Source organism: Ovis canadensis, chromosome 7 (assembly GCF_042477335.2).
Source record: "Ovis canadensis isolate MfBH-ARS-UI-01 breed Bighorn chromosome 7, ARS-UI_OviCan_v2, whole genome shotgun sequence".
NCBI lineage: Eukaryota > Metazoa > Chordata > Mammalia > Artiodactyla > Bovidae > Ovis > Ovis canadensis.
Genome location: NC_091251.1, coordinates 42,254,492 through 42,270,239, shown reverse-complemented (window position 1 = coordinate 42,270,239; position 15,748 = coordinate 42,254,492). Strand labels below are relative to the sequence as shown.

Here is a 15,748-nt window from a genome sequence, read left to right as displayed (position 1 = left end):
ATCTAAACATCACTTCTTGAATAATCAATTATCTCAATAATTGATTTGAGGCAAAGTCTTACTATATATTGAATTCTTATAAATACCGTATCTTATGTCTAAACAACATTATAATTTTCTCTATTACCATGTCTGTCATTTCCTGCAATAATATCACACTGTTTATATTATCGTAGATTTATAGTGTCATATGGATAAGATTCCCATATGTTCTGCAACTTCAAAATGATTTGGTTCTTTTAACATTTATTTTATTGGTAATCTCACAGTTACTTTGGGAGCAATATTCATACAGTAGAATACTATTCAGCAATAAAAACACTACTAGCACGTGGTGCACAAAAGATGAACCTCAAAAATATTATGCTAATAAAAGCTAGGAACAAGAGACCTCATAATGTAAGCTTTCTCTTAAATGAAATGTCTCAGTTCAGTTCAGTTCAGTCGCTCAGTTGTATCCAACTCTTTACGACCCCATGAACTGCAGCATGCCAGGCCTCCCTGTCCATCACCACATCCCAGAGCTTACTCAAACTCATGTCCAATGAGTAGGTGATGCATCCAACCATCTCATCCTCTGTCGTCCCCTTCTCCTCCTGCCCCCAATCCCTCCCAGCATCAGAGTCTTTTCCAGTGAGTCAACTCTTCGCATCAGGTGGCCAAAGTATTGGAGTTTCAGCTTCAGCATCAGTCCTTCCAATGAACATCCAGGACTGATCTCCTTTAGGATGGACTTGTTGGATCTCCTTGCAGTCCAAGGGACTCTCAAGAGTCTTCTCCAACACCACAGTTCAAAAGCGTCAGTTCTTTGAACCTTAGCTTTCTTTATAGTCCAACACTTACATCCATACATGACTACTGGAAAAACCATAGCCTGGACTAGATGGACCTTTGTTGGCAAAGTGATGTCTCTGCTTTTTAATATGCTGTCTAGGTTAGTCACAACTTTTCTTCCAAGGAGCAAGCGTCTTTTAATTTCATGGCTGCAGTCATCTGCTGCAGTGATTTTAGTAAAGTCGCTCAGTCGTGTCTGACTCTTTGCGACCCTATAGACTGTAGCCTACCAGCCTCCTCCCTCCATGGGATTCTCCAGGCAAGAGTACTGGAGTGGGTTGCCATTTCCTTCTCCAGGGGATCTTCCCAACCCAGGGATCGAACCCAGGTCTCCTGCATTCCAGGCAGATGCTTTAACCTCTGAGCCACCAGGGAAGCCCCCAAAATAAAGTCTGTCACTGTTTCCATTGCTTCCCCATCTATTTGCCATGAAGTGATGGGACCAGATGCCATGATCTTCATTTTCTGAATGTTGAGCTTTAAGCCAACTTTTTCACTCTCCTCTTTCACTTTCATCAAGAAACTCTTTAGTTCTTTGTTTTTTGCCATAAGGGTGGTGTCATCTGCATATCTGAGGTTATTGATATTTCTCTCAGCAATCTTGACTCCAGCTTGTGCTTCCTCCAGCCCAGCATTTCTCATGATGTACTCTGCCTATAAGTTAAATAAGCAGGGTGACAATATACAGCCTTGAGGTACTCCTTTCCTGATTTGGAACCAGTCTGTTGTTCCATGTCCAGTTCTAACTGTTGCTTCCTGACCTGCATACAGATTTCTCAGGAGGCAGGTCAGGCGGTCTGGTATTCCCATAAGGCAAATATATAGATGTTGCTGCTGCTGCTGCTAAGTCGCTTCAGTCGTGTCCGACTCTGTGTGACCCCATAATGGCAGCTCACCAGGCCCCGCCGTCCCCGGGATTCTCCAGGCAAGAACACTGGAGTGGGTTGCCATTTCCTTCTCCAGTGGATGAAAGTGAAAAGTGAAAGTGAAGTCGCTCAGTCATGTCCGACTCTTAGCGACCCCATGGACTGCAGCCCACCAGGTTCCTCCACCCATGGGATTTTCCAGGCAAGAGTACTGAAGTGGGGTGCCATTGCCTTCTCCAAATATATAGATGAAGAAAGTAGATTAATGGTTAATGGGGGCTACAGGTGGAAGTAAGAATGACCTGTACATAGGTATGAGGGATCTTTTGGGGGTGATAGAGTGTTTAAAACTTAAGTTGATGGCTTCACTCAGTAGTAAGTAAAGATTATTAAAGATCATTAGGTTGTGACTTGAAATGAGTGAAATTTCTGATATAAGAAATATATTTAAGTCAAGTTGTTTTTAGGAAAGAATTATTCTGGAAAGTTAATCGAAAATTAACACTGTGTTTTGTTTGGAATTGGACTATGTGTAAACATATTAGTTTCAGAATTGACATCTGATAATATTAAATTTCTTTTTTAAACTATGATATTTCCCAGAAAATATTTATAACTTTATTCCTACAAATTCACAAGTTTTCCAGTTAATTCCTTGGGCTAATAGAATTATTGTTTGCTTTATTTTTGTTTGTGGTTGCCATTGTCGAAGATTTTGTAAATAGAATAACTGGTTATTGATAATATAACAAGGGACTGATTGATTTTTATGTATTTTACCATCTTATTAATGAAAACACTCATTAGCTCTAACATTCAAGAATGCATTGAGGGATGTGTGTTACATTAGCAATCTGACTGACCTCTAGCCCAGACACTTTAGAATGACAGGTTATAGATTTAGCTATGAGTTCAATACTTTCAATGTGAGTTTTTCCCCTAAGTTGTTAGTGGAGGTCACTTGGTCCTGGTGATTTATCAATGTCTAGTTTGTCAATTTGGTTTAAATTTAGAATATCTACTACCAATATCAGACCTTAAACCTATGATCTACAACTAGAAAATAGAGTTTTAGAGTAGGATATTTTATAACAGCATGCTTAGTAAATTAATTATCTAATATAACAGTGACTGGAATTTCATTGAAGTTAAGCATATGTCAAGAGATCATAATCAGAATGCTAACAATCAGGTAAATTAACAAACCATTTGGCTGGGAACCGATGATTAGCACAGGGATAATCTGCTCTGTTACTGATGCTTATGGGGCATGATACAGTTATCTGATAGCTACATGTTTTAGTAAAGACTGAGCAAACCTTTACCACTAGGGGAAAAAAAAATAAAGATTTTGTTTCCTTACATTTTGTTGCTAACAGCTTTTCTATTTAAATACAGTCTAATGTACCAATGTTCCCTCTAATTACTAGATAAAGGTATAGGAGAATAAGAAAGTTCAAGTGATAGTCAAATTATAAAAGTAATTTTTTTTGAAAGAGAATATATTGTATAGGAATTCACTTAAAAATGTTAGGCAGTGTGAGAATAGAAATGCCCTTTCACAGAAGCTCTAGGGTCTGTAGCTTCATAGTGGGAAAGTTATACGAAACAGGCTCAAAATGGTGGTCTTAACCTCAACACTTCTGGCACATCTAATATATTTAAATTGAAGATTTTTATTCTGTGAATTAACTAGAAAAAATTTATCTTATTTTCATATTTTAAACCCAGTAAGTCATTGCCTTATCCGGCTGGAATACATATTTCTGAACTGGTCAGGATTCTTGTTCTAAGAAAAAGTGATCCTGGAATATTTGAGCATTGAAAGTATTTATTTAAAGGCTATTGCAGTATGATAATCTGGCTTGTTTAGACTTGAAGTACCTTTTGGTAACTTTTTATTGCTAGATGTCATCATATAAAGAGACATTTCAGAAATCTGCTGGTTATGTGTAAACACTTCCCATTGTATGGCAATTACGAAATATTTCTCCTGACAGTTAGGCTTTTCCCCCTAGCCAGTATTATAATCCTTTAATTTGCCATTTGCCTTTTGGCACAAAAGACTCCAAAATTGCTGGATTTCAATATCAGCTTATCCTTAAATTGTTAGTGCTCGGTGGCGGAAGCATACATCTCAGAGATACTAAAGTTCTAAATCAATAGAATCAAGACGGATAGGGTTAAAAGTGTTAATGAATTATTATTTGAACAAGTAGAAGCCACTACTCCTGTTCTCATTGTTTGGTTTCCAGTTGCTTGGTATACAGCTATAAAAGAAACAACGTCATATAGTGTTTCTGATTTGCAGCATCCATTTCCATTCTATGAAAGCAGCTTCTGTGCAATGAGATGTCTGATAGCGAAGTCATGGAATGTAGCCCATTGTGCATCACGTTTTACTTTGTTCAGGAGCAATATTGTGTAGGATTTCCTGTTGGAGTACAAAGTGCTCAGAAACTCCACAGATTTTAGAGTTAGAGACAGTACAGCAGGCAGAGAAAAAAATTCAAATCCAAATTAAATATTTAATCTATGTCACAGATTGGATTCTTCAGGAAGCAGATTCTGAGACAGACTTGTAGACAGGATGTTTATTGAAGAGTGCTTGTGATCATCACCTGTGGGTGAGTGAGGGAATGAGAACTGGAAGGGAGGAGATGAACCGTGAGGCAGCAAAGACAAAGCTGTCAGCCAGTCCCTACTGTGAGGTCCTGAACTCACAAGAGCCTCAGGTTAGTCTTGCACTGGAACATAGAGGCTGAGGCTTTTGTGTAGCCCCATCAAATGCATCTCAAGTGTATCATATGTAATCTCAGTTAAATGCCAGGAGGATTTCTTTTTAGTACTTGGTAGCTGGTTCTAAAATATGTATGTATTGATATAAAGGGCCAGGAGTAGCTAAGATATTTAAGAAGGAAAACAAGTAGGGGAAGTTGGTACTCCAGATATGAAAACTTAAAACTCTACTAAGACAGTGTGAATTGGCCTAAAGGAAGAAAAAGAGAGGCCAGGTGAAGGGATTCTTGCAAATGTGATACGTAACAGATTTGACATAGTAGATCAGTGAAAAAATAAAAGACTTTTCATAAGTGAAATATTTGGAATTGAGTATTCATATAAAAATAAAATTGGACCTTTTCTCATCTTATACACAAAATTTATCAATGGCTCAGAGAGCTAAATAAGAGTGAGAACACTTCACACTTTGAAAGGTGCTGTAAGAGAATGGATCGCACCCTTCAGATTAATTAAAAATTTTAAAGTCTAACAATACCAATGTTGGGGGAGGCAGAGGATGAGACAGTTAGATAGTATCACCTACTCAATAGATATGAATTTGAGTAAACTCCGGGAGATAGTGGAGGACAGAGGAGCCTGGCCTGCTTCAGTCCATGGGGTCACAGAGAGTTGGACATGACTTGGTGACTAAACAATAAAAAGTAATGTTGGTGAGCAGATAGAGCAGCCAAAACCTGCAAGCTGCTTGTCAGAGTGTAAATTTGATTTCTTTAGTTGGAATTCAGTATGATAATATATATTAAAGTTGACTGTGAGCATACCCTATAACCCAACAATTCCAGCATCAGTATCAGTATTTCTAATAGACACGCAACTGGAAGCCCCCTAAATGCCCATCAGCAGAATTCTAAATAGTGTTCAATTCATACAATGGAATACTATGCAGCAATGAAAATGAACAAACTAGAACTAATGCAACATCCTGGATTAATTTTAAAAATATAACATTAAACAAAAGTAGCAAAAGCAAAAGAAAACATATAGTATGATATCATTCACATAAAGTTAAAAAAATCAGGGTTGTGGCTCCTCTGGAGAAAGAACAGGTTTTGATTCTGAAGAAACACTATAGAGTCTAATGTTTAACCTCATCCTTAGAGGAATTTATGGGTGTTTGCTTTAAAAGTATTTCTTAACTTCTACATTTTTTTTGTTTTTGTTTTTCCCTTTAAGAGTTATCTTTCATATGAACATCTTCAAAAGCAAAGCACACAGAAGAAATATTTGAGTATTTCCCTCATGACCTGTATGTTTACCTGTACCTTTTGTGAGCTTTGAACTGGAAGGTGAAAAGTATATCAATGGCCTTTGACTATATAATCTCTCTGGGAAGTTGGCATCATGGATGGTTACTCAGCCTGGATTTTCAAAGCAGCCACACACTGGGAATGGACTTTCTGATAGCATTCCTATTGTCAGTTCAGTCACTCAGTCATGTCCAACTCTTTCTGACTCCATGGACTGCAGCACACCAGGCCTCCCTGTCCATCACAGACTCCCAGAGTTCACTCAGACTCACGTCCATAGAGTCAGTGATGCCATCCAGCCATCTCATCCTCTGTCGTCCCCTTCTCCTCCTGCCCCCAATCCGTCCCAGCATCAGAGTCTTTTCCAATGAGTCAACTCTTCACATGAGGTGGCCAAAGTACTGGAGTTTCAGCTTTAGCATCATTCCTTCCAAAGAAATCCCAGGGCTGATCTCCTTCAGAATGGACTGGTTGGATCTCCTTGCAGTCCAAGGGACTCTCAAGAGTCTTCTCCAACACCACAGTTCAAAAGCATCAATTCTTTGGTGCTCAGCCTTCTTCACAATCCAACTCTCACATCCATACATGACCACAGGAAAAACTATGCCTTGACTAGAAAGACCTTAGTTGGCAAAGTAATGTCTCTGCTTTTGAATATACTATCTAGGTTGGTCATAACCTTTCTTCCAAGGAGTAAGCGTCTTTTAATTTCATGGCTGCAGTCACCATCTGCAGTGATTTTGGAGCCCCCCAAAAATAAAGTCTGTCACTGTTTCCACTGTTTCCCCATCTATTTGCTGTGAAGTGATGGGACCAGATGCCATGATCTTCGTTTTCTGAATGTTGAGCTTTGAGCCAACTTTTTCACTCTCCACTTTCAGTTTCATCAAGAGGCTTTTTAGTTCCCCTTCACTTTCTGCCATAAGGGTGGTGTTCTGCATATTTGAGGTTATTGATATTTCTCCCAGCAATCTTGATTCCAGCTTGTGTTTCTTCCAGTCCAGCGTTTCTCATGAGGTACTTTGCATATAAGTTAAACAAGCAGGGTGACAATATACAGCCTTGACGTACTCCTTTTCCTATTTAGAACCAGTCTGTTGTTCCATGTCCAGTTCTAACTGTTGCTTCCTGACCTGCATACAGATTTCTCAAGAGGCAGGTCAGGTGGTCTGGTATTCCCATCTCCTTCAGAATTTTCCACAGTTTATTGTGATCCACACAGTCAAAGGCTTTGGCATAGTCAATAAAACAGAAATAGATGTTTTTCTGGAACTTTCTCGCTTTTTCGATGATCCAGCAGATGTTGCAATTTGATCTCTGGTTCTTCTGCCTTTTTAAAAACCAGCTTGAACATCAGGAAGTTCACAGTTCACATATTGCTGAAGCCTGGCTTGGAGAATTTTGAGCATTACTTTATTAGCATGTGAGATGAGTGAATGTGCTAGACCATTCAGGTATGACCTAAATCAAATCCCTTATGATTATACAGTGGAAGTGAGAAATAGATTTAAGGGCCTAGATCTGATAGATAGAGTGCCTGATGAACTATGGAATGAGGTTCATGACATTGTACAGGAGACAGGGATCAAGACCATCTCCATGGAAAAGAAATGCAAAAAAGCAAAATGGCTGTCTGAGGAGGCCTTACAAATAGCTGTAAAAAGAAGAAAGGTGAAAAGCAAAGGAGAAAAGGAAAGATAGCATCTGAATGCAGAGTTTCAAAGAATAGCAAGAAGAGACAAGAAAGTCTTTTTCAGCGATCAATGCAAAGAAATAGAGGAAAAGAACAGAATGGGAAAGACTAGAGATCTCTTCAAGAAAATTAGAGATACCAAGGGAACATTTCATGCAAAGATGGGCTTGATAAAGCACAGAAATGGTATGGACCTAACAGAAGCAGAAGATATTAAGAAGAGGTGGCAAGAATACACAGAAGAACTGTACAAAAAAGATCTTCACGACCCAGATAATCACAATGGTGTGATCACTAGTCTAGAGCCAGACATCCTGGAATGTGAAGTCAAGTGGGCCTTAGAAAACATCACTACGAACAAAGCTCGTGGAGGTGATGGAATTCCTATTGAGCTGTTTCAAATCCTGAAAGATAATGCTGTGAAAGTGCTGCACTCAGTATGCCAGCAAATTTGGAAAACTCAGCAGTGGCCACAGGACTGGAAAAGGTCAGTTTTCATTCCAATTCCAAAGAAAGGCAATGCCAAAGAATGCTCAAACTACCACACAATTGCACTCATCTCACATGCTAGTAAAGTGCTCAAAATTCTTATTGTAATTATGCGTATTTAAATTCTCAGCACCTGAGTCAGTAATTGTCTTTTTTGGGGGGCTGTGCTCGGTCTTCATTTCTTTGCTCGGGCTTTCCCTAATTGTAATGATCAGGGGCTACTCTTCCATTTCGGTGAGTGGGCTTCTCACTGTGCTGGCTTCTCTTATTATGGAGCACAGGCTTTAAGCACGCCGGCTTCAGCAGCTGCAGCACGTGGGCTCAGTATCTGTGGTATATCAGTTCAGTTGCTCCGAGGCATGAAAATCTTCCTGGACCAGGGATCAAAACTGTGTCCCCTGCATTGGCAGGCAGATTCTTATCCATTGAGCCACCAGGGATGTCCCAGTGACTGGCTTTTTAAAACTTCTTAATGTGTTTGTTAGCCATCCGTATGTCTTCTTTGGAGAAATGTCTATTTAGTTCTTTGGCCCATTTTTTGATTGGGTCATTTATTTTTCTGGAATTGAGTTGCATAAGTTGCTTGTATATTTTTGAGATTAGTTGTTTGTCAGTTGTTTCATTTGCTATTATTTTCTCCCATTCAGAAGGCTGTCTTTTCACCTTGCTTATATTTTCCTTTGTTGAAAGAGACACATGTACCCCAATGTTCATCGCAGCACTGTTTATAATAGCCAGGACATGGAAACAACCTAGATGTCCATCAGCAGATGAATGGATAAGAAAGCTGTGATACATATACACGATGGAGTATTACTCAGCCATTAGAAAGAATACATTTGAATCAGTTCTGATGAGATGGATGAAACTGGAGCCTATTATACAGAGTGAAGTAGGCCAGAAAGAAAAACACCAATACAGTATACTAACACATATATATGGAATTTAGAAAGATGGCAATAATGACCTTGTATGCAAGACAGCAAAAAAGACACAGATGTGTATAGCGGACTTTAGGACTCAGAGGGAGAGGGAGAGGGTGGGATGATTTGGGAAAATGGCATTGAAACATGTATACTACCATGTAAGAATCGAATCGCCAGTCTATGTCTGATGCAGGATACAGCATGCTTGGGGCTGGTGCACGGGGATGACCCAGAGGGATGTTGTGGGGAGGGAGGTGGGAGGGGGGTTTATGTTTGGGATCGCATGTACACCCATGGTGGATTCATGTCAATGTATGGCAAAACCAATATAGTATTGTACAGTAAAATAAAGTAAAAATAAAAATTAAAAAAAAAATAGAAGGAAAAAAAAACTTATTAATGCATGTTTTCTGAATGGATGATTGAGTAAATGAATGAGTGAGCAGTGCCTCTTTCTGAAGCCTGTTGACTCATTGCAGAGCCTCACTGTAGATTAATTTCTTTTTAGAAAACTATAAATAAATATGAAAGAATAAAAATCTCCCACTCTGGAGCTTGAAGTAACTTTCAGAATTATATATGGACCTACCTTTGAGAAACAGGAGAAAACTGAGTTCTGCATAGGAACTCCTGAATCAGCCTGTTAAGGAAGGACCCTATTTGGTATTGAAGAATCATTAGAAAATATTTTGATACATTTCCCTGGGAAGATATGTGGCATAAAGAACATTGAATAACTATGTCTGCTAAATTCTAAACTACCTTACTCTATTTGAAAATTTGGGAGTGTTTTTTTCCTCTTTATTTATATCTTTTAACAGATTTCTGTAAAATACATCAACCCACTTTCCACCTTATTTCAGTTACAGCCTCCCATTCAGAAGCAAAATGGCTCTCCATGGTAAGCAAATATGTAATTAAGATTTACTTTGGTTCAGTGAAAATATGCCTTCTTTATAAAGAAGCCCCCAGGCTAGGTTCAGAGTAGGCAAGGTTAGCTATGGTGGATTTATCAGCAAATTTAGCCCAATTTAAGAGGCATGCCTTCAAACCTATTAAAGATGGTGCTTATGTGATATTCTGTGATGTCTTCCGCCTAAGGATCTGGGCAATTCATGCAGTTTACTTCAGCCTTGAAAGTGGATTTATATGAGAGAAAAGGAAAGTGCTGAGGATTTTTTTTTTTATCTAACATCCTCCCTTTGACCACATAATAGTCCAAAAAACTCGCACAAGCAATTCCATATGGAGATGAGGAATGTGTAGCCAAAACAAGTTGTTCAGCTTATTAGCCTTGGGCTGAATAAGTTACTCAGAATATCTGGCATGGCCACCCCGTTTAAAAAGGAGGGGTGGGATGGATATGCTTGCCTTTTCTTTCTTCCCTCTAGAGTTTTAGATGAGAAAACAAACGGTTAGTGAGGCAACGCTGCAGGCCAGAAGCCCTGTGCTCAACTGTTTTCTCTGCACATTTGAAAAGCCTCACAAGTGCAACGACGCAAATTTCTTTGCACTTGACTGGCTACAGAGAAGGGCGCATTGCGCAATTTTCACTGTCATCTAGTTTCACATTTGATCCTTCTTGGGCAAGACTATCAAGTTGCTTTGGTGTGAATCTTGGCAGAAAAAACCTCTTCTCTCCAAGAATTTGAAAGACTGTGAACTGCAAAATAAATTGGCTCCAACTGTAAGCTCTATTGTACAGGAGTTGTAAGATAGCAGATGGAGCATTAGAATACATTTTAAGATCTTCTAGAAATTAAATTTTAAAAACATTGTAAGGATAAGGTGTATACAGTTGAATTCAAATTTAATTGTAATGCAATTTGATTTTTTTTTTTCTCCCAGTCAGGTCAGTAGGAAGCTCAGTTGATCCCTTTGTCTCTAGTTTAAGTATTAATTGACACATCATGCAGTTATTTTGCCTGCCTATTTTGGCATCACTCAGATTCACAAAATAAAGGATGAGTCACTTAGTACTAATTTTTCCACCAACTCTTATTCATTCTACGTATATGTTCAATCTTCCTTCTGGTTCTCTCTCTTTCTCCCTCTCTCCATTCCTCTTTTCTTTCCTTTAAAAAAGCAGACACATTCACTTTCAGTTAGATTACTAGAGAATCTTTGAAACTAATACTGAGAAATATTAAAAGTATCTAATATAAAACTTCTTCATATATAGTTCATGAAAGAGTGTATTAAAAAAAAAATTACTCTACCACAATTTTCCAGATTCCTCACCTTTTAAAAAAGTTATTGACTCTCTTTTGAGGGTGATCATCTAGTAAATAATTCTAGTTTCTGCAGCTTGTTAATGAGGCTACCATGGCATGACATCCAAATGGAAGAGCTTAGAGATAGAGCACGGTAGGTTAAACTACACACTGGCTTGGCCTCCACTGTAACTTTATGTCACATCAGTTCAATTCAACAAAATCCAAGAGACTGAGAGACACTTCCAGGAGCAGTCAAAAGCAGCTGTGGCAATCACCCACAACAGGATTCCTTTTGCCTTTGAAATGCTGATTTCAAAGCATTTGTGTGATATACAATTTGCCAATAATTACCCTGATATTTTGATGGGGCCTAACTTGACTATTTGTAAATATTTATGGTTGCTAATTTACCAGCTATGCTTATCTGCGTTTGTGTACCATTTCATTATGTGGCAAGAAGAGAAGTTTTATTTTTAATTATTATTATTATTTTTTGGCCACTCCAGGTGGCATGCAGGATCTTCACTCCCTGACCAGGGATCAAACTTATGCCCCCTGCATTGGGAGCAGAGTCTTAAACACCTTGGCTACCAAGGAAGCCCCAAGAGGAGATGTTTTAGACTTAACAGCAAAGAGCTCTTACCTTCTACTGGATACTTCTTTAGGAGTTTCTAATAGAAATCTTTAGTACCATATCAGATACTGAAAATTTCAATACTTATAATGACTGAGCATTTCTGGTTTATTACGTTGTTTATTTCTAACACGTACTCTGTTTAGGTGGAAGAAAATCAGGTAATCGTTTAATATTTCTTTAAAGTCAGTTCTTTAAGTTTAAAGTTCTTTAAGTGAGACCCTGTATTAGGTCCTTTGGGGGAATTTCAGGATGTTTCTCAGCTTTTCCTAAGAGCCTAAGAGAGAAGATAAGATTCACAAAAACAACTCAAGAATACCCGAAACCTAACTGCTTGTAGTCCTCTCTAGCCAATGAGGGCTGAAATCACCCACCTGCTGCCATGGGAACTCCAGACAGTGTCCCCTCCAGCACTTCTAGGAAAGCTGAATGAATATTTCCCATGTATTCACAAACTGAGTTGACAGCTTCAGTTACTGTGAGGCATCTACCTGCCTTTCCTCTTCCACACTAGCTTGCCCTTTTCATTGTCTTCCTTTTATGAAGCTCCTTGAGAAGTCATCACATTCATTCATTCCTTAGATAATTAATGAATATTCCCTGTAAGCCAAGGACCCACTTTCTTCTATGGATAAGTGATGAGTACAACAGATAAAACCCCCTGACTCTTAGGATGGGAGGTGGAGTGTGGTAAAAGGAAAGGCAAAGAAGATGTCACATAGTGACAAGTACCTCAAATAACAGTAGGTGAGATTGAAGCTGATGGAGGGTGATAGAAAAGATGCTCAGAGGTTGCCTCTCTAAAGAGGAGTGTTTGACTTGATGAAAAGTGGCTATTGAGATCACTGTCCACCAAGAGAATTCCAGTCACCCTGCCGAGGGTTCTGTGGGCACCTTCTTGATCTCTGCGAATCTTCATTTTGTCAGGATAATTATAGATTATGGACACATTACAACTTTTGCCACACTTCATTATCCAGATCCCAAATAGCACACTTATTCCCAATCTCATGATGTTTTTCATCAACACAACTCCTTCAGCTCTGGGTCCCTCCGCAGTACTCATCTCCCTCTCTCTCCCCAGGTACTAATCAGGCTTTGTGGGCACTGACATCTGTACAGTCTTGGACAGTCTTCAGTGGAAAAAAACACAAGAATACGTAATTAGGTACAGGGACTTGGCAAGGGCCCGAGGTTACTCTTCTTTCTGTTGCAAAGAGAAGCCCCCACATAGGACAACCATCACATAGATCCCCAGGGGAGTTCTCTGCCCTTGATCTTTACACGTGCCACAATATGAATGTCAGTTCAAGGTCCCATATTGTACAGATAGAAAGATGTTTTCACCATATAATAGATAGATAAGGGCAGGAGTTGAAAAGAGGTGATCAGTGAACAACTTTGATGTTACCTGAGCTGCATCTTGAAGGATGAATAAAATTTTCATATTCAGAAAAGATAACTTCACTGAGTGCCTTATCTGTATACAGTCACTATATCCTACGTTACCCTTTTAAGAACATTGCACAGTTGGAAGTGTCGTTTTACAGATGATTAAGCTAAAGTCTCAAAGTCATATAACTATCATATTGCATAAATCACTTAATTTGTTTAAGCCATGTTCCCCACTCAGCCCCATCTGAGTTGAGTGCTCTTGCCATTATGCCAGGCTGACTCTAATTTTGAGTGAGGGCATGAAGATTGCAAACCTGAAGCACGCATGGAACATAAACAATTGAGAGGTTGGCTGAATCACAAGGAGTAGTGGAGAAGTAGCACAGGATTAGGTTATTGAGGGCTTAAATGTCATTAAGTGAGTAGGATTTTAGTTGATGTTAACACATAGCAGTAAACAATATCACGACTAATGATCAACCTCCATCAGCAGAACCTCTTGCTAAAGCTGAATATAGTCAAGGTGAATTGCTATGAAAATCCGGTTTGCATCAACTTTCCATCAGGAAAGTTCACAAAGTATGATATCAGGACTGCTGCAAAATAACCTTCACCGTTTTACTGATGTTTGAAATACCACCATGTAAGCTGCACCCTTTGCCTGGCTGTTAAACTCTGAGCTCTGAAAGAGGTAAACAATGAATGTAATAGAGAGTATTAGTTTCTCCCATGGGAGCAGCTTTTAAAAAAACAGGGAACATAAAGGTACAGGGAGGAAACCTAGCATCAAAGAAGAGAGAAATCTTCATAATTTTCATTGATCTTTACTTCTAGTCATGTGGATTTCACTCTGGTGGCTCAGATAATAAAGAATCTGCTTGCAATGCAGGAGATTGGGCTCAATCCCTGGGTCCAGAAGATCCCCTGGGTAAGGGAATGGCAGTCCACTCCAGTATTATTTCCTGGAAAATTCCATGGACAGAGGAGCCTAGCAGGCTACAGTCCATGGGGTTGCCAAGTCAGACACAACTGAGCAACTAACACTTTCAGTGCCCAAAGTAGAATGAGAATCCAGAGCCAAAGCCATGGGGAAAGGTAGGGTTAAGTTTTGAGTAAGGAACAGCGATTCTGCTCTATTGAAGCCATCTCCTAAGGATCTTTTCAAGTAGGGCAAATGCAAGCAAGGGGAAGAGGAGGGAGAAGTCTGGTAAGTAGAGGATGGCTGCAGAAGCCCTCCTAGCTGCAGATCCTGTGGTCTTATTGTTGGTGGGCTGTCAGCATCTTACCCGCTGCTTCCTAATGGCCCTGACTTGGTGTGTCTGGGAAGCTTCACAAACTTTGATTCAAATTGCATTTTGTTTTTCTCCTTTAGAGGTTTTTCATCTGGGATCCCATGGAGGGACTGGCAGAGACACGTGTTTCTATTTTTAAGAATACAATAGTTGTTGAAAAAAAAATGTGAAAGGAAGCGCAAAGACTACGTTCTGTGGCAGAGAGGAACTTTGGCCTATTTGTACCTTTAAACAGTGCCAAGCTCCATCTGGCAGCTCAACCTTGATTTTGCCATCAACTGAGGGTAACCAGCATTCCACAGACTTCTGCCATCTGTTTTGAAGCAAGAGAAATTGATTGGACTTCATAAAGTCATTAAGATAGTCAGGGAGGGTTGATCAAGGTGTGCATAATTTTGTTGGGTTGACCAAACAGTTCATATGGAGTTTTTCTGTAACATGGAACTTTGTCCCATGAACAAACTTTCAAGGAACTCAGTTTCTTTGCTGGAAAAGTGTTGGGGAAGCGGGGTGGAATAGACATTTTTTATCAGGGTTTTAATTTTGAAAGATTTCACATGACAAGCCTAGAAGAAAAGGACCCACTCAGCTCATAAAACTCGAAACTCATCTCAACTTGTTCATCTGACATTTATTATAGATTGATAATTAGTCATTCTTCAACAAAATTAGTAAATAAAAATATTTACTATTTATTGATGTGTATGTGATAGTCACAAGTACTGGACAAGTAACAGTCACAAGTGCTGTTGACTAATTGTTTAACTGTATCTTTACTATTCCATGCATTGGTTCCTTCATTGACAAATTGCAGATAAAAATATAACAGTTGTTTCAGTTCATGTAAAGTGTTTAACACAGTGTCAAGCACAGAGTAAATGTTTAATAAATGTTAGGTACTGTTATCAGATATATCAAGCATTGCATTCCTTATCTCATTTAACCTCATAACAACCCAGTGTTATAACCATCACTATTTCCATTTGAAGATTAAAACAAAGCAAAACTGTTATTTACAGAAGTGGAGTAACTTGCTCAATGACATGATTTTAAGTGGTGGAACCAGGACTCAAGCCAAAATGTGTATGATTTCAATGCCTTAGGTTATACATCTGACATCCTGATTTTATTGGGTTGGGATAGAGCCCCAGTACTGATACATTTAAAAAGTTCTCCTGGTAATTCTATGTGTATATAACTGTTATTGAAAACCACTAAGATTTTTAGCCCCTGCCTCTATCCTACAACCTCAACCAAAGTATTGAATTACAGTCTCTAGGAATAGAGCCTGGAAAATTGTCTTATAAATGACCATCCCAGGTGATTCTAATGATCAGATAATTTTGGCTAATAT

At 38.9% G+C, this 15,748-nt stretch overlaps 1 long non-coding RNA gene and 1 other non-coding gene across 2 annotated transcripts in view; one reads left to right on the top strand and one right to left on the bottom strand.

Annotated features, from left to right (window-relative positions):
* LOC138443486 (uncharacterized) overlaps positions 1 to 15,748 on the top strand; it is a 507,027-nt gene that overhangs the window by 348,707 nt on the left and 142,572 nt on the right. The gene's annotated exons all lie outside the window — the stretch shown is intronic.
* On the bottom strand, positions 1,138 to 1,209 carry TRNAS-GGA (transfer RNA serine (anticodon GGA)). The gene has a single exon. It is a non-coding gene; the product is annotated as a tRNA-Ser (tRNA).